This window comes from Triturus cristatus, chromosome 5_1 (genome assembly GCF_964204655.1).
Source record: "Triturus cristatus chromosome 5_1, aTriCri1.1, whole genome shotgun sequence".
NCBI classification, from domain to species: Eukaryota; Metazoa; Chordata; class Amphibia; order Caudata; family Salamandridae; genus Triturus; species Triturus cristatus.
The window spans coordinates 223,741,432-223,759,283 of record NC_140587.1 but is presented as its reverse complement, the minus strand read 5'-3'; the positions used below and the strand labels follow the sequence as shown (position 1 = coordinate 223,759,283).

Genomic DNA, 17,852 nt, shown 5'->3' with positions numbered 1-17,852 from the left:
AACCGGTCAATTTTTGGCCACAGTCCCTCGCTTTAAAAAAGCCAGAATGGGCGGACGCTCATTTGGTGTCTTGGCGGCCAGCCTTTGGAACACACTGCCGTTCAGTGTTCGATCCATTCCGGACTTGCTTCCCTTTCGGAAAGCGGTGAAAACATTCTTGTTTCCTTTGGTCTAGCGATCTTGGTTAGCTTGTTACATGTGTTGGTTGTGTTGCTTGTCCTTTGTAGCGCCAGGACGCCGCTTGGCTGTGGCATCTGTGCGCCTTATAAATGAAGAATAACATAACATAACATAACACAGAAATTAAACCAAACAAGTGGCATTTTAATGAAGAGGCAGAATAGATCCATTTTATACAGTATTGTGCCATCCCTGTGATCAACTCCTCTCTCTGCCTGTTTACTAAGAGAAGAGAACCTACAGGAGGTCTGTGAATTGGGTCTACTCACCCCACATGGATAGGACGCAAACTTGAGGTTAAACCTTGGTTCAGGAGGGAAATTGTCATCCCAAACAAGCTGAAAATTCAGCAGCATATTTTACTTCCAGATATATTCCTAGAGGCACACTTTAAGAACTCATGAAACTCGAAACCACCCCTCTTAATAATGGAATAGTCCATAAGAAGATCTTCTGGATTGCTTTGGAGGTTAAGAGGATACAGGCTCAAATCCTGAGCAAGGCATTGCACATTCCGCTGCACACCATTGGTTTGCCTTTGCTGAGGAGATGGGGTTTGGCACTCACCACTAAGTGACGGGAAGAGGGTTACAGTGGAAGTGAGCAATGACTTCCGATACAGAGGCTGGAGCCGATGCCGAGCAATGCTTTCCAGGAATCTGCACAACACGCAACACTCACCGACAGTCCGGTAATCACTGCGGGTTATGATCATAACATGATACAGGAGAATCAAACACCGCACTAGCCAGGCTGTGGTTAGGTGCCCGCTCAGAGGAGGAGGCATGTTACACAGGCCCAGAATCTGGACTGGATCCACCACTTGGCTCCCATGAGATATCTTGTTGGGAATCACCAAGTCATGACTTACTCCCAAGAGTCAAAAAAAGCACTGCAAGTAACAATGAGAGCAGCATGCAGGTGAAACATGACATTTATGGAAATACAAGCTAAGAGGTCAGAAGTTTAGTAAAAACAGATGCTTTTGACCATTTAACAAAGAAAATAAGTGATCACTTGATGTAATGTAACCCTATGTGCTGTGAATGGTCAGAATTGTAGCACAACAGGTACAGGGTTCACTTCACTACTCACTAATGTGCACCAGGAGTTTGGAGAGATAAGGCTTTGTATTACTGCATCAAGCCTCTGGGTCATCGTGAGAACTGCACCACAAGAAAACTAAACACACCAGCAGGCACATGCATCAAGCTAGGATTTTGTGAGTCCTTAATTGCGAGTATTAAGGATTCGCAATTAAGGACTCGCAAAATCCTATGCATGTAGGAATCGCTATAATAATAGCGATTCCTACATATTCCTTATTTGCGACTCGCAAATAGCGACTCGCAAACAAGGAATAGCTTCCCATTCATTCCTATGGGTCTGGCCCAGAGGAATGAATGGAAAATTGCAAGCGCAATTTGCGAGTACCAATTGGTACTCGCAAATTGTTCATGCAATTTCAAGGGTGCAAGGGTGTCAAAAGGACACCCTGTTGCACCCCTGAAATTGATCTGTGCACAAATGTTGCGCACACACATGTCCCAAGGACATGTGTGTGTAACCTACAACTTTGAAAAATGCACTTTAGTGCATTTTTCAAAGTTTTTGCAAATTACCATGAAGTTCAACTTCATGGTAATTTGCGCCCCCTAGTAGCGAAATCACTACTTCAAAGTGGTTCTTGCAATGCTTTTAAGGAATCGCAAAATGCGATTCCTTAAATGCAATCGCAATTTGAGAAGTCGCAATTAATTGCAAATTCTCAAATAGTGAGGGCCTTGACCCTTGATGCATCGCAAAAGCTAATTTTGCGATCGCAAACTGCCGATTTTTGCGAATCGCACCGTTTACGATCGCAAAAAGCTTTGATGCATGTGCCAGCAGGTGTTTTAAGCTCCTACATAACTCTTAAAAAACGTAGATACATTTTTTATATACAGAAGCACACAGGACGCTTTTAAAATCTAGTAATTTTGCGAGTTTCCGAAAATTTGAAAAATTAGACCCACCCACCAAAGATTCTCTTTGATTGCAGATCCCTTGACATACTATGGTAAATAAGTTTCCATAAAACATGGAAAAGTGGAAAAAAGTCAAAGAGAATGCTTTCATGTTATCAAACAGTATATCTGCATACAAAGTTCTGTTTACATTCCAGATGCTGCTTGTAAAGTCATGTACACAGTAGGAGAAAAATGTGAACTGAGGCTTTGTATGTCCATGACATCACAACCCGTAAGTACAACGGAGACATAACAATGATGAGATCCGTAGATCACAGCTCTGCAAACTCAACTCTCTACAGATACTTGTAGGTCCCGCCAGAATGCTTCAGTAGGGGGGTCTGCAGCATCAAATGCTTGTCAGTGCTCTTGACGTTGTCAGATAAAGGAACTGTAATGGTCGTAACGTGGTTTTCTCAGGATCACACATTATTGCAGTGGCGGGTGGCACCCTAAAAATTTAGTGGGGCAACCTCTGACCAGCAATGCCTGGTCAACACCAAAGCTGTCAGTCATGGCTCTTTACAAACAGAGTTTATAACAAACCACTGGCTTTGAGGCTGAAGTCAGTGTGAGTCTTATAGTGCATTAGTGGGTTAAGAATAATAAAATAAAAATGGACTCACCCACTGCATGCGCTGGCTCGCCTTGGGTCCTCCTGCTTCAGTCCCTCGGCGCTTGTCTGCAGCAGTTGCGGCCGGTGCAGGTAAGTGCTGTTGGGCAAGGCTGGGCGGGGGGGGGGGGGGGGGGAGTCGACAAACGATGGAATATGATTTATTTCTTTATTTCGTTTTCCCTATCCTCTCATTTGTCGACTTTGGCCCCTGCCCCATCCCACCACGCTTACCTGCACCGTCCGCTGCTGGTCTGCAGGCTACAGCAGTTTTCCACACCAATCCAATCGCTACTCTTTTGCACTTCCAGGATTCGCTGGGGCGGGCTGCCTCAAGGCTCACCCAGGCACGAGGGGGTCTTTGACTGCTCTCCACCCAGCCGTCTTAGACAGCAGGATGAAGGGGTTTATACTGCTCATGTCAGGCTGGCCATCGCAAGACAGCCATCCAAAGTGACATGCACACTGTGAACTGGTGGAGTGAGCACCACTCCCCTGCTGCCAATCAGCAGCAGTGGCCCCACCTCCAAACTCGGTTCAGGCTGGGAAAAGGGAAAAATAAAATGGTAATAAATTCATTTTATTACCATTTTATTTTTCACCTTTTGCGGCACTCGCAGCAGCAGGGCGATGCTCGGATGCCCTAATGGAGGGGCTGCCGCTGCATTATTGGTCTAGCGTGGCAGCCATGTGTACAGCAAGAACGAGGCAGGGGACACACACACAAACTTTGTCTTACCACCTCCACCCAAAATCACTACACAAGGGTTAGAGCTCGAATTTACTGAGTCTAACATCAACAAGTTACTCCTTGTAGCCGACCCCTCCCCCAGGCTGAACTACTGAACACCGAGCCCAAGAATATCGACATACAAGAATATCGTGGCCAGAGGACATATCTGCACAGGTTGAATTTATTGCATGTTCCTTATTTCTCTTGAGTATAATTCTTCAGAGAAATTGATTGAATTGAAGAAGAACTGTGCCTTCCTACGAGAGATCCATAATTCTGATTGTATATGGGAATACACTCACCTCTGAGTCCGAACCACTCTGCCTCTTTGGTTGAAGGCAAAGGTGCCCAATATTGTATCATGGGTGGGCGGGTCTATGTCAGATTTTCAGGCTATCAACCTATTCATAATAAACTTGGAATCTGTCGTTCTTATGATAATCTGTGAGGAAGGACCCCTTGCTGAGCTGTATGCCAGGATATTGAGGGGAAAAATAGGTGGCTCAATAAAATGGTGGCCTAAACATAAACTACAAAATATTGCAAAGGTATGCCTGCATAGGTAAATATAAATATAATATTCATAACTCTACAGCCACATGCCTTGGAGATATATAGTATAGGTACATATATGCAATGTTAAATCTACTAGCCCTATATTTACCCACATAAACATACTGTCAAGACATTTTTGTCTTTGATATCTAGGCTACAAAATTTTGATTGACAATATTTTGCCCACAATATTCTGTTAGAGAACCCCTCTGGAAAAGTAGACAAATCTAGTTTGATAGGTACTCAGTGGTTTGTGGGAACTAACTTGAAAACAAATTAGGGAAGTTCAGTAAATACAGAAATGAAAAAGCGGCAATTGCAGGGCCGGACTGGGAACCCAAAGCAGCCCTGGAAATTTTCTGGGACCAGCCCCTGGGGGAGCACGGACTGGCCCCGTGAGGCTGGAAACGCGTGCTTGCTGCTTTTGTTACTGGAGGCCGATATTGTTGCACCCTGTAACAAAACCGGCACCCACCACTGCAAAACCGCCCCCCCCCCCCGCTTGCACTCTCCCTGGGAAACACCTGATGCCCGGTCCGGCCCGTCCGGCCCTGGGCGCTTGCTCATTTTTGTGCATGTATTACTAATAAACTACAGGGCACTACTGAGTATAGTTATTCTATTACAATGTTTTTCTACAAAAAAGCCAAGTTGACATATGTGCCTAGTCCTGAAATAAAAGTTACGTTTGGAACCTTGAAACTTCATTGGGGCAGTGGGTCCCACGCGAGTCAGTGATCCAAACTCTTCCTTCAGCACATATGGGGCCCAGTCACACAGTTGTTAGTGCACCTAACTCTTAGGTGCGCAAACAAAGCATTAGCAAGAATGATTAATAGTAGTCCTCAGACATGGAATTTGCTCAGATGGAAACCACCAGTATGTTGCAGCTGGATCCAAGTAAATCTAGTTGGAGAAGGGACACGTTTTTAATTAAACTAACGAAATTCTGCAGAACGCAAGCTTCACTTCCTTTCTTTTGCTGGTAGAGGGCCTGGTTCAGACTGAAAATGTCTTTCCAAGGGACGTTGTCTGCTCAAACCCATCTCCAGGTGGTTATTTCAAGAGAATTTGTTATACAAGTTTTGCCCTTGAGTGAAAATTTCTCAAGTTTCTTGTGTTTTATGAGCAAGCCACATTGAAAAGTATTTGCCTGATTTTTTGTACATGATGTTACATTTTGTGTAGAACTAGATGTTTGCTGGTGTTTGTCGGTGCACTAGAAAATATTGCTGAACAACCACAAACTTGCAAGTTTGGGAATATTCACCAAAGATCTCGTCTCATCTGAAGAGCCTACACTGGCTTCCTGTTAAAACAAGCATTGGCCGCGCGGCAGTAAAAGTAACGCTGTGCGGCTGTAAAAGCGAAAGTCATTGCGATCGCGATCACTCTGAAAGCAAAAGTGATCGCGATGACGCTAGGGATGCGCGTGCAGCAGCGGGGGGAGGGGTGGAGGCAGGGAGCAAGGGAGAGGAAAGACAGATGGTGCACAGGAAAGGCAGATGGCCGCACGTGCACCTGCACTCAAGCTTGTAGCCAGCCAGCAAATGCCTGGGTAGCACTTTCGAGATCCCCTTTACTAAAAGTCGAGCAACAGCGCATGCGCTGTTCTAGGCTCGACCTAAAAAAGGATCCCGTTTTAAATCCTGGCTCTTAAGCACAGGGCTCTGCACCAGACGCGCCCGGCATATCTGTCCACCAGGATTCGATTCTACTCTCCCCTAAGAATTTTGCGTTTTTTCCTCGGCCATTTTGCCCAAATTCCAAGGGTCAAGCGAAACGAGCCAAAACTGGAGGCAGGTCCTTGCCCCGTGAGCTTGGAACAGGATGCTTTCGAATTATGCCAAATGAACAATGAACGGTCTTTCAGAAAGCAGCTTAAAACTTGGCTTTTCACTCTCTAATTCTGTCTCTTCGCAGTCTCTTACTTTCTAAACTAGCGCTGGGACACTCCTCGGAGTAGCCGTGCGCTCTAGTAATCCCGACATTCATTCATTTGCAAGTAGTTTCCCACCATGAAAACCCACCTTAGCGCCACATAACTATATAGCTGAAAATATACACCCCTTACATCTAGTCATGTGGCATGTATAATCATGGGAGTACCCATAAAGATCACATGCCTAATTTTTTTTCCTCGTGGATTTAGCGAACTGGACTCAAAGTTGCATAAGGGGCTGTTAGCCCCATTTTTAAAAAAAGAACGTTTATATAGCACAGACTCGGCCCAAAGGCATTGGGGCACTTTAAGTTAGCACCAGTCACATTACTCAATGGTCAAACTCATTTTTGTAGGCACAGGAAGTAGATTGTGATTTTCCCAGAATCCCAAGATGTTGAGTCGACATCGGGACTCGAACCTGGTTCCCTAGTTCCAAAGTCGGCAGCTTTGGCCTAAAAACAAATCCAGTCCCAATAACAGAGGGCCATGCAATATTATTAGGTATATGGCTGATGGGTCGGAGTTTGCTGCCAATAATGATGCTTACTGCTGCCTTCTGATTGGTCAGCCTCTCGCCTGTGACATCTATATGTACTCTGACTACCTCACCCTAAATGTGGTGCAACCTGTTGTGGCTACTTTCTTCCGCCCCCAGGGGAAGCGGCCTGGGAACAGAATATTCAAATTACAATCTGACAGACCTACCCAGTCCTCACTCAAGAAACGTGAAATATGGATATTCTACCAATAAAAGCAAAAATGTGCGGGCAGCCCAAGGATAGACAGTGGCTTCTGCTTGTGGTTTCTCGGATTCCTCCATTCTGCCTCTGCATGTTCATATTTCTAGGTCCGAACTTAAACCCAGCACCCCTCGAGGCTCAGCACACTGCCTCCTCGCGCCCGCCCGTGGAATGCAGCCCCTCAGGACCACCTATCCATCATCACTCTCTGCGTTTAAGAAAAGGCCCTTCAAGCCTGCTCAGTCTATCGAGACACTGAGAACTGATATCTGTCCCATACAATATACGAGGGTGAGGCATCATGTGAAGTAGCGCTTAGAAGTGGTTCCTAGCCCACTGAGCCACTGGTTAACTTGTGCAGGTGGTGGACACAGGCGCTCATTTTTGGTGAGCACGACTTACTTTTCCTCATTAGACTTTGACCCAGGCCAGGAGAGAGAAAGGCAGAAAAGGGGGAAGAAAGAAGGAGAAAGAAAAAGATAGGAAGATAGTGATAAAGAGACACAGCAGGGATGAAATAGAATCTGTCGAAGTGAGGTAAAGAGACAGGAAGTATTGGGTGGTGGAAGAAAGGCATGAGGTGGAATATAGGGTAGGTAACGTTGGCACTCAGCACTCCTGGCATGAGGCAGTGGCGGATTCCTCAGAGAGTCTTTGGGCACTTGCACTTTTCTTGCTTAACAAATGAATGTAAAGAAAGAATTGTATATGTTAGAAGACTTGTCCCTGTTATGAGGACAATAGTTAAACACAGATTAAAATTAAAAGTTCAGAACTTGATTCAAATATTTGTAATTTGGTCCATAAACTCTGTAAAGGGATAAGAAACTATGTATGCACCGTACAACCACCTGGCAGCACGTGGTGGCTCTCGGACCCACCTTTTACAAAATGAGACATTCCACCTCTCTGACGTGAAGCAAAAGTCCAGAGACACACAGTGGCAGCCATTTTTGTGATCACTGTATGAACTGTCATAATCTTGTGCACAAACACAGAGCAGTGAATGCTGTTCCCAGCCCTTCCCATAATCTGTGCAGTAATCTAGCCCTTGCAAGAATTGTTTAGCAATGAATGTCTTTCCACACCCAGCTCTGATCAGATCCATTCTTGCTTTCCACCTCCTGCATTCAACAGGTCTGCATTCCTTGCAGTCCCAGACAGTTCCTGCCACTCTGAAAAATGACCTCTTTTCGACTCCTTAAATGTAGGCGCATTGGTCTGTTCCCAGTGCACAGATTTAAACTTCCCTTTGCAGTTTCTGATTCAAACCTTAACACCATTCTACAAATTCCACAATCTAATGACATCTTTTCAATTATTTAGACTTATTTTCAGGGAAAATTTGAAATCCCCGTTTTTACATCCTACCCAATGACATCATGCTCTCTGCAAGGATGTGAGAGAGACAATACATGGATATTTGAAGAACGTGTGATAATAAACAGCAGCACTGTACAGCCTAGGCCCTCGAGTAAATGACAGAGAGTAAGTATGTATGTTTACATGTATGTAGATGGTCGGTAGCTAAATGAAACTTGAGGGCCCCCCCCTTTCAAACTACACGGAAGAGGCCCCTCCGGACTCAGTCAGGACCTCTAAGACCAGGGTACTCTGATGAGGGGGGCCCCATAGAGCTCGGGCCCCCCACACCTCGGGTACAGAGGAATATTTTGTTACACCACTGTATATGGTATTTCTATAGTGTGAGCCTAGCCAAATGGCAGTGGAACGCTGTACATGGTCAAAGACAAGTTTAAAGTCCACGACTGAGAGAAGACAGAGCTGGGCAGACAATGGTTAATGCATTGGGATGCAGTGTTCTTTAAACAGGTGCGTCTTCAACTCTTTCCTAAATTGGAGCATCGTTGGAGCAGTCCTGATGGATACAGGGATATTGTTCCAAATCCTGGGTACTTAGGTGGAAAAGGCCGTCTGCCTTCTTTTTATTCTCTTTCACACTTCTTAGCCTGCAGCCTGATAATGTCCTGGCTGTGGCTGTGCCGACGACCAACAGCGATGGTGAGCTTGAATGAAAGATAAGCACAGTGCTGATCATGATGGCTTTGTAAATGATGCAGCTGATTTTGAAGATGATGTGGGCCACCAAGGGGAGCCAACAGATTTCCAGGAGGAGAGGGGTGATGTGATCATCTTTGTTTAGGCCCTGGGTGAAACAATCTGTGGCATGTAAGATTGCCTAAGGGGAGCCAGCTTGACATCTAAGATGCCATGAAGTGGGGCATTACCACCATTCATATGCAGTACGACGGTTTGTACAGTGGTACTGAAGTCGCTTTCAGGAAGAAATGGTTTGACTTTCTGTTGAGCAGAGAGCTGGTACCAGCCATTCTTTGTTTTTGGGCAAAGTGTTCCCTGAGGGTGCGTCTGGTGTCCAGCGGAATCCAAGTGACTTGGCATTCAGTGAAGGATGGGGTTGGAAACCATCAAGTGTCATGTCACTGAGCCAAGTTTGTACTGTAGCATATTTATTGTTCTTGGCAAATAACAGGGATTGTGTCTTGCTTTGTACTGTTGGTGTAAGTTCAGCAGTACCAGACCCTCCTACCTACATGTGGAGTAAAATTGAAATTATTGACCCTGTTCATTCACACATCTATGAGAAGAATTCATGAATTCAGGCCCAGTTTGCTGAAGACGGTATCAAAATAAAGAACTGTGCAGGTATGTCTTTGTGAGAGATGGTGAGACCTTCACCTATCAGGAGTGATCCTTCACTGAGTCCACAAATCCCTGTGGCAGGTTGAAGGATCTTTTTGGCCCGTACAATAGCCATCTTAGAGCCCGAGGCTCCTCTGCTGAAGCCTTGTATGGAGGTCAAGGGTCGAGGCTTGCTCCAAAGAGAGGCAAAGTCTAGACCGGCTACTTGAAGTCCAAACCCACCTAACCTCGCACCCCACTGTGGCACGGTGCCTGAGGGGGAGCGACCCTAGTCTCACAGCCGCGGAGAGCTTCTCTTCCGCCCTGCTCAGTCACCCAAGCGTTGACCTTGGCCTCCAACATGAAAAGCTCAAAGTTATGTACAGTTGAGCCAGACATATCAGCTAATTCACCACTTTTATTTCAGGTCCTCATAGTGCCAAGAGTGTGCTTAGTGGAGGGAGGCACGCTCCACAACCGCTTCCGGGTTGACTTTAAGATCTTCATCTTCTTGAAGATGTCATGGCCACGTGCAAGGGCTGGGCCTCCTCAATCTTGGTATCTGTTAGTATGTGGTTACAGATAAGAGTGCGGTGTCTTCACATACCATGTGATCGGCTGAAGACAAAGATCTTATGGTCATAGCTCCGAATTCCATTGTGTGAGGGACACTTGGATGGCCCAGCAGGTGAACACCATCACTGAAGTTTACAATTGTACTGCAATTGACACTTGCTTTATTCCCACCGTTTACAGACTACAATCTGAGCTGCTGTGGTGGCAGTATCATCTGAGCTCGTGTCGCAGAGCTTCCAGGTGGCGCAATGTGTGTTCAAGAGGACGTATGGGCCCCTATTTACAATATTGTCTCGGTGTGAAAGCAGCAAAATACAAAAAGATATATATGATTACAGCTTTACAGATGAACAGCAGTAAAGATGCATGATTGAAAATAGTGAGTTTAAACTACTAGTGTGAACTTTTTTGGGTGTGTTCCTGCCTAATCAAATATATGAACAACGTTAACTTTTTTATAGGATGTGTACTATAAAATTATTAAACAGTGTTTTATTTGAATAAAAATAGCTTAATTAAATCCCTCCTTCAGGTATAAAAAGAGTAGTTTTGGGTGAAAAGTGTAGGTGATGTGCCAAAGCTCACATTGTGTGACAGAGGTTGGGCACAGTAGCCGTTTTACAAAGTGCATTTAAGCCTCAAGCTGGTTTAGCATTTACTATATTTTTGTAGAGACCTTTAATGTTGGAGACCTGTTTTCTCCTTAGTAAATAAGGACATGGTTTGTCTAAAGCTTTAACGACTCCCTCGTTGAAACAGTTTACTAATCCTGCCACGACTTAATTAAATTCCTGAAAAAAATATGTAATGCGTTTTTAAAGACCACTTGCTGAAGGCAGCTGCGTCCTTTGACAGGGTGGTCCCCTGTTTTGTTTCATAAATGGCACATACCATCCAAGTTACTTTGGAGGGTGGCACAGTGGCACAGCATGGCGATCTCTCCCCTAGTCTCATTCACGCAGAGGGACGGTTTCACCAGCGGAACAAGAACTCAACAAAGAGAGGCATTCGCCGCTCCATGCCCCCTGCGCCCTCACGCGGGGGGCACGTCGCAACAAACAGGCCCGGCGTGCACCGAGCGCATCTGTCACTTGTAAGGAAATAAATCGCTCTCCGTGGGGCCAATAGGCTGGCAGTGACTCAGGAGGTCAGCCAACCATGGCAGCCCGCCGGCACCTGCCGCCATTCACGCGACACCCCTAGCAGCACGCACAAAGCCAGGCCGCACTCTCTGAACCCGGATCACCAAGGGGTAACCCAAGGCGCACAAAACATTCCCCCCGAGGAAGGCTGGGATTTGGAACCCTCCACCCACCCTTTGTTACAGATGGTGCTCACACCACTGTCTGCCAAAGCACACCTGCATTACCATAATATGGCCTGTGCAGGGTCAATGAGGGAAAATGACATTAACAAATCTCTCTCCTACATACATACACAAAACCGTCTGCTTCAGAAATGTGTTTCTAAAACTCCCTTCAAAGTTTTGTTTCTATTTTGGTTTCCAGTGATTTTTCTCATACCACTAGCATGTATATATTTACAACGGGCATCATTTAACCTATTTCCTTGAGGTGTGTATCTTGTGTACAATAGTTTATTTATTTAATCGCTCTCTGATGAACCTGTAGCAGTTAGAATCAAGGAAAGGCGAACTCGCCCTTTCATCCTTCCGAAGTCGATACACCAACCACCATGCAATCGTGAGATAGTAAGAACACGTTATGTACAGCGCCTAGAAGTGGCAAAAAGTGCAACATTAAGAGCTGTAAATAACTAATATTACTCCCCACACAAACACGTAAATACAGTAATAAATGAGACCTTACCTAATTGAGAAGCCGTCTTATACTAGTCAAAAACTCCAGGTCCCGGATTGCATGAATTAAAAAAAAAAAAGATAAAATGCCTAAGGTTGTAAAGCTCTGCTAGCAAGGTGCAGTAAGTCCCAGGGAAGCTTGAACTTGTCCGGAGAGGTGCGAGAGAGTCAGCGGTCACACATCCCAGGACTTCGAGGGGCGGGGGAGAGGGGCAGCGGACCGGCAACCGAGAACCCGCTGCGGAGGAGGGACACGGAGCCGCGGTGCCACCGGGAGGGGAACTGAAAGTGAAATAGGCGAGCGCTGGGCAGCGGAGAGGGAAAGCGCTGGGGCGAGAAGGGTAGGAGGGGCTCTTGAGGGGAGGGGGCGTAGGGGCATTGAGTTTCAGAAGCCGACCACATGTAGCGAGAAGAAGAAAAGCGACGCAGACTGACAGCCCCGTCCAATTATAGACCAACTTTCAGGGTATTTCTGTCTCTTTACAGTGCATCTGAAATAACTTTGGGCGGAGGAGGAGACAAGTGCGTGTGTATGTGGGGGGCTGGGGTGTGTGAGGGATTGGGAGATGGGGCTTGGGTGGCATACAGAACTGGTCACACCACTCCCACCTGAAGAAACAATACACACTATGCCCCTGACTCTTACGGGACCTGCCAACGTGTGGAGTTTGGGAAAGGTGTCTAGGGGGCGCGGGGTCCTCGTTAAACGAGGCGCCGCGGGCTTGTGTTCACGACAACAGGTGCTCTTTTTGCCTTCTCTATTTTTCCCCCCCTCTCCGGTGGGTTTCTAAAAATGCGCTCTGATCTTTTTCTGGTTTGATTTCAGCCCTGGCCGCCTGGCTGGGGCCAGCCTCCCTCGCGGCAGCATCATCTCACAGCCTTGCCCTGCGCCCAAAATACCGCTGCCCACAAAGTGATAGACGCCCAGGCAGCGCGAGGACCCCCGCGCCCTCTCCTCTCCGGGGCAGCGGGTGCGGCGAAATCACGGGCAGATTAAAGGGGACAGCAGGGTAAATAAATGTATACTGAGAATACTTCGCGAAGGGACAGTTTCCGCACCCACGAGGCCGCGAAGCCTTTTATTTAAAGAACCACGGAAGGGCGGGACGCCCGGACTAATGATACATCACGCGAAGCAGCAGCGAAGTTTGCTTTTTTAATATTTCCTTAAAATACTTCTATAGACCCATACGCATTGGTGCATACCGATGACCCTGCAAAATAAAGCGCAGATTTATTTGACCGTTGTGCGCATCATATCCACCCCTACAATGCTTTAAAGGTATGTCTGATAGGAAGGGGAGCAGCCAGGTGCCTTTCATCACTTTTCTGGATGTATTGGAGTGTTATTGCTGAATGTTCGTACTCCATCACAGCGCAGCAAAACAGATGTACACTCGGCGCGCACCTTTTTTGCACGAGAGCTTTTTGATTCTGCTATGATTCAGTTTAAATTTGATTCGACTTCCTGATCTAAGCGGATTAGGCAGGTAAGAGGTAACAAACCGCTGAAAGAAATTTTGGGCACAGAAAACCACATCACAGTGCGCATTTTCCAAGCTGACAGGAAAGACCTGAACAATCAAACAACCAAACAAGACTTATAAAGCGCAGCTAATCACCCGTGAGAGTATCCAGGTGCTCAGAACCTGCTGCTGTAGGAGGTTTCAGCTGAACAACCAGGTCTTGAGTCCCTTCCTGAATTCCAGCGGCGGCTCGCATAGGGCGTGCTGAGGGGTGGCGGGGCGGGGCGGGGCGGGGGAGGCGGGTAGTAAACTCGGACATACGAAGGAACGGAGGAACGTTCCTATGTTCCATCGTATGTCCGAGCTTACTATCCCCTCACCCTCCCCCGCCCTACCGCCCACAGCACGCCCTATGCGAGCCGCCACTGCTGAATTCCAACAGAGAGGATGAGGTCCGGAGGTGAAGGGGGAGGTCATTCCATAACATCGGAGAGCAGTAGGAGAAGGAGCGTCCTCCACTGTTGCTTCGACGGATGCGCGGAGTGTGAGCAAGGGAGAGGAAGGCGGAGCACAGGTGTCTGGAGGGTTGGTGGAAGTTCAGGCGGTGGTTGATGAATGCTGGTTCTCGGGTGTGCAGGGCTTTGCAGGTGTGGCTCAGCATCTTGAATTGACGTCGCCTCTGAATGGGGAGCTGTTGGAGCTTCTTGAGGTGGGGGATGATGTGGGTTTGCTTTGGGAGGTGAAGGATGAGGCTGGCTCCTGAATTCTGTATGGTTGGCAGTCTCTTCAGAAGGTGCGAGATGATTCCTGCATAGAGTGCGTTGCCGTAGTACAGTCGGCTGGTGACTAGGGCTTGAGTGACGATTCGTCTGAAGTTGATGGGGAGTAATTTGAAGATCTTGCGAAGCATGCAAAGAGTGAGGAAGCAGGCGGAGGAGACTGCGTTGATCTGGTTTTTCATGATGAGTTTGCTGTCCAGGATGATGCCAAGGTTGCAGGCATGGCCTGTCAGAAAGGGTGAGGGTCCCAGTTCAGAAGGACAGCAGGCGCCGCTTTACAGGAAGGTGTTGTTTCGGAAGATCAACAGTATTATTTTTTCTGTGTTAAGTTTTTGACAGTTTTCTTTCATTCAGTCAGCAAAGCTAGTCATGCACCTGCAGATGTTGGCCATCATGGTGTAGGGGTCTTTTGATAGAAAGAGGATAAGCTGGGTGCAGTTAGCGTAGAATATGGTGTTTAGTCTACGGGTTCTGATGATGTTGGCCAAGGGAGTCATGTAGGTGTTGAACAGTGAAAGGGCTGAGGGACATGCTCTGGGGGACACCACCGACGATGTTCTTAGGTTCAGAGGTGAAATGTGGTAAACAGGTTCTCTGGGTTCTTCCGGTAAGGAAGGAGGTCATCCCTTTGAGGGCGTCTCCTTGGATTTCAACATGGTCAAGCCTCTTAATTATTGTATGGTGGAATACGCTGTCGAAAGCTGCTGAGAGGTTGAGGAGGATCAGTTCTGCCATTTCTCTCCAGTCAAGGATAGTTCTGATGTCATCAGTGGCAGTGATCAGTGGCAGCTTCAGTGCTGTGGTTGGTGCAGGATCCAGATTTGGAGGTGCTCATCAGATTGTTGTTCTCCAGGTGTTCCATGAGTTGGTGATTGATGGCCTTTTCGAGGACTTTGTTGGTAAAGAGGAGCAGAGAGATGGGACGGTAGTTCTTGAGTTCGCTGGGGCCAGCGGATGGTTTCTTGAGAAGGTGTTTGACCTCTGCATACTTCCATTCTTTGGGGAAGGTGGCCGTGGTGATGGATGCTTTGAAGATGGCGGTAAGCTTGTTGCTGGTCGCTTTGCTCCTGAGGTTGAAGTTGTTGAGGGATTAGGGGTCCGTGGGTGCTCTTGAGTGGACGGAGTTCATGATGGCTGTGGGTTTCGAGTGAAGAGCTGGCCCCATGTGGTGAGCAGGTGGTTGGGGTTTGCATCTGTGGGAGCGAGAAGGCTGAAGATGTCGACAACAGTGGGATGGAGTTTCAAGTTTTTGTAGATGGTGGAGATTTTGTTGCGAAAGAAGTCCGCAAGGGTGTTGCAGAGTTTCTGGGAAGAGATGATGATGTTTTTGGTGGCTCAGGGGGTTGTAGAACTCTCTGACAATGTTGAAGAATTATTTGCTTTAGTTAGAACTGGCTTCGATGCGATCAGCAATGGCACTTCTTTTCGTCTCTTTCAGAAGTTGGTGGTATTGGTTGAGGGATGTCTTGAATGTGGCTCGGTCTGTGGGTTCCTTGCTGGTGTGCTATTTCCTTTCCAGTTGCTTGCTGTTGCATATTGGGTTCTCAGTTCCTTGGTGTATCAACTGGCCTGCTTGGAGTATCTCTTGAGTTTGGTGGTCTTGACTGGGGCAACTCTGTTGGCACAGTCAGTGATCCAGGCGGAGAAGTTCTTGACAGCCTGTTCTAGGTTGGTTGTAGTGTCAGAGTGGAAGGTGATGATCCACTAGCTCTCTGATACTTTTTCCAACTGCGGGCTGAGTTGCTGGATGACTTGGTGTTAGTGCCAGGGGATCCTCTGAAGGTGAAGTGGACGATGACGTAGTCTGTCCAGGTGAGCCCGGTGAACTGGCTGTACTTGTATCTGTTGCTGGCTGTGAAGATGGGGTCCTACGATGTGTGTGGGGTTGGTGACAAGTTGGGTAAGGCCAGCATTGTTCATGCTTTCGAGGAGGTTGGTGGTTTTGGTGTTGTTAAGGTTGTCAAGGGGAAAATTGAGGTCTCCAAGGAAGATGTAGTGTTTGGAGTCAATGATGAGCGGGGCGATGAATTCAGGGATGGCGTTGCAGAAGCTGGGTTAAAGTCCTGGACGTCTGTAGGTGAGAGTGCCTCTAATGGTGTTTTCGCCATCGGTATGGAACTTGGAAGTTGAGTTGCTCCATAATCGGGGAGATGTTGTCTGCTGTAGTGGTGCAGTGGATGGCTTCTTTGTGGATGATTCCACCTCTTTGTTTGTTGATCCAGTCTCGGAGTGCTATATTTTATCTGTCTGACGTTGCTGAGGTGATGTCGGGCACAGATGCGGGTTTGAGCCAGGTCTTGGTAAGGAAGATGACGGCGGGGGTGAGGGAGGTGATTGTGTCCCAGATCTTGGTGACGTGCTTACAGAGTGATCGTGCTTTGAGCAGGAGGCAGTGAAGTTGTTCTGAAGTGGTCATGCTCTGTGTGGTGGTCGTCATCATGCATTCCAGTGCTCCGGTGTTGTACGAGAAGAGGCAGTGCTGGCAGGAAAAAAGGTCCTACAGTTGATCGTGGAGAGGTGCAGCAGCAGTTATTGGTGCAGAGTCTGGGGTCCAGGGCTCAGAGCTCGGCAGCAGTGTATCTCCGAGTAGCGGGAGAGTCAGGGTTCCTGGTGCTGGGTGTGGTCCAGGTGCGGACGGGCACAGACAGTCTTGTCTTTGGTTTGCAGACAGGCTTTCCTTTGGTGCACTGGTGGTGCAGCCCCACTGTAGCATCCATTAAGTAGGTCCTGGGAGGAAGGAGGGAAGCTGGGAGGCAGTGGGCAGGACCGACTTGGCAGGAAGCAGGCAGGAGATGTGTCAGGAAAGCGGGTGGGCCGAAAAATAAACAAAAATTAAAACAAAGGTAACAAAACTACAGAGGTTGAACAAAATTGAACAAAGATGAGTTAAAAATGGTTGAACACAATAACAAGTAAACTATTCAGAAACCAGGGAGGCAGCAAAACAGCGAAGGGGGAGCTGATATAAAGGACCTGCTTCTTAAAAGCACAAAGAAGAGGAGTATGCTTCCTTTCTTGCCTTTATTCAGAGTAGCGATCAAGTTTACTTTAACAAATTACACTTCTCACCCAAACAGAATGTGGAAACTACCATTGAGAGCACAGCTTAGTAAACAATAGGCAGCCCTTTCTGTGTAAGAGCACACTTTGCTGCGAAGAACACTCCATCTAATATTGATGGCATTGGTCATTGTGAGAAATTGGTTGTTGGTTGAAGGGGGTGTAAGCCCTTCTCAAGCAACAGCCACAATTCTTGACTGGGCGAACCACACAAATCACTAAATAAACATGTGCTTAACCCTCTGGTAGCTTGGCCCAAAAGCAGTCAGGCAATGTATAAGGTATTTGTGCGGCACTTAAAACAATAATAAAGTGAAAACACAACACAAGAAAAACCCCACACCAACTTAGAAAAATAGAGTAAAATGTATTAAATTATTTGAAAACAAAATGGCATAAAATCCAATCAGCAGAACGTGATATATTAATTTGTATGGGTTTCAGGTAAGTACAGCAGTGCAAACTTAAGGCTATCTGGTCGTGCAAGACCTGGTGAAAGTCACAAGTTCAGGCTGACCACAATGGAGTGTGGGCCGGATACAGAGACCAGGTTAGTCCATCTGAAAAAGTTACCTTTTAATGTACAGCATGAAGAGTTCAGTTCACAGTGGAGAAGGCCGTGGGTAGCAGGTAGAGAGTCGCAGATGGGCATTGCTGCAGTGTGAAGAGAATGCAGAGCATTGCGCACAGTCATCGCTGTAACAGGAAGGTTTTGT

The 17,852-nt window shown here is 47.0% G+C and overlaps 1 protein-coding gene across 1 annotated transcript in view; it reads right to left on the bottom strand.

The window, feature by feature from the left end:
- The window catches only part of COL22A1 (collagen type XXII alpha 1 chain), a 1,010,593-nt gene extending 998,424 nt beyond the window's left edge, over positions 1 to 12,169 (bottom strand). The window contains exon 1 of the mRNA XM_085604869.1: positions 11,842 to 12,169. The gene's annotated coding sequence lies outside the window, so the exon portion shown is untranslated. The remainder of the gene's footprint in view (positions 1 to 11,841) is intronic.
- Positions 12,170 to 17,852: the final 5,683 nt, after the last annotated feature.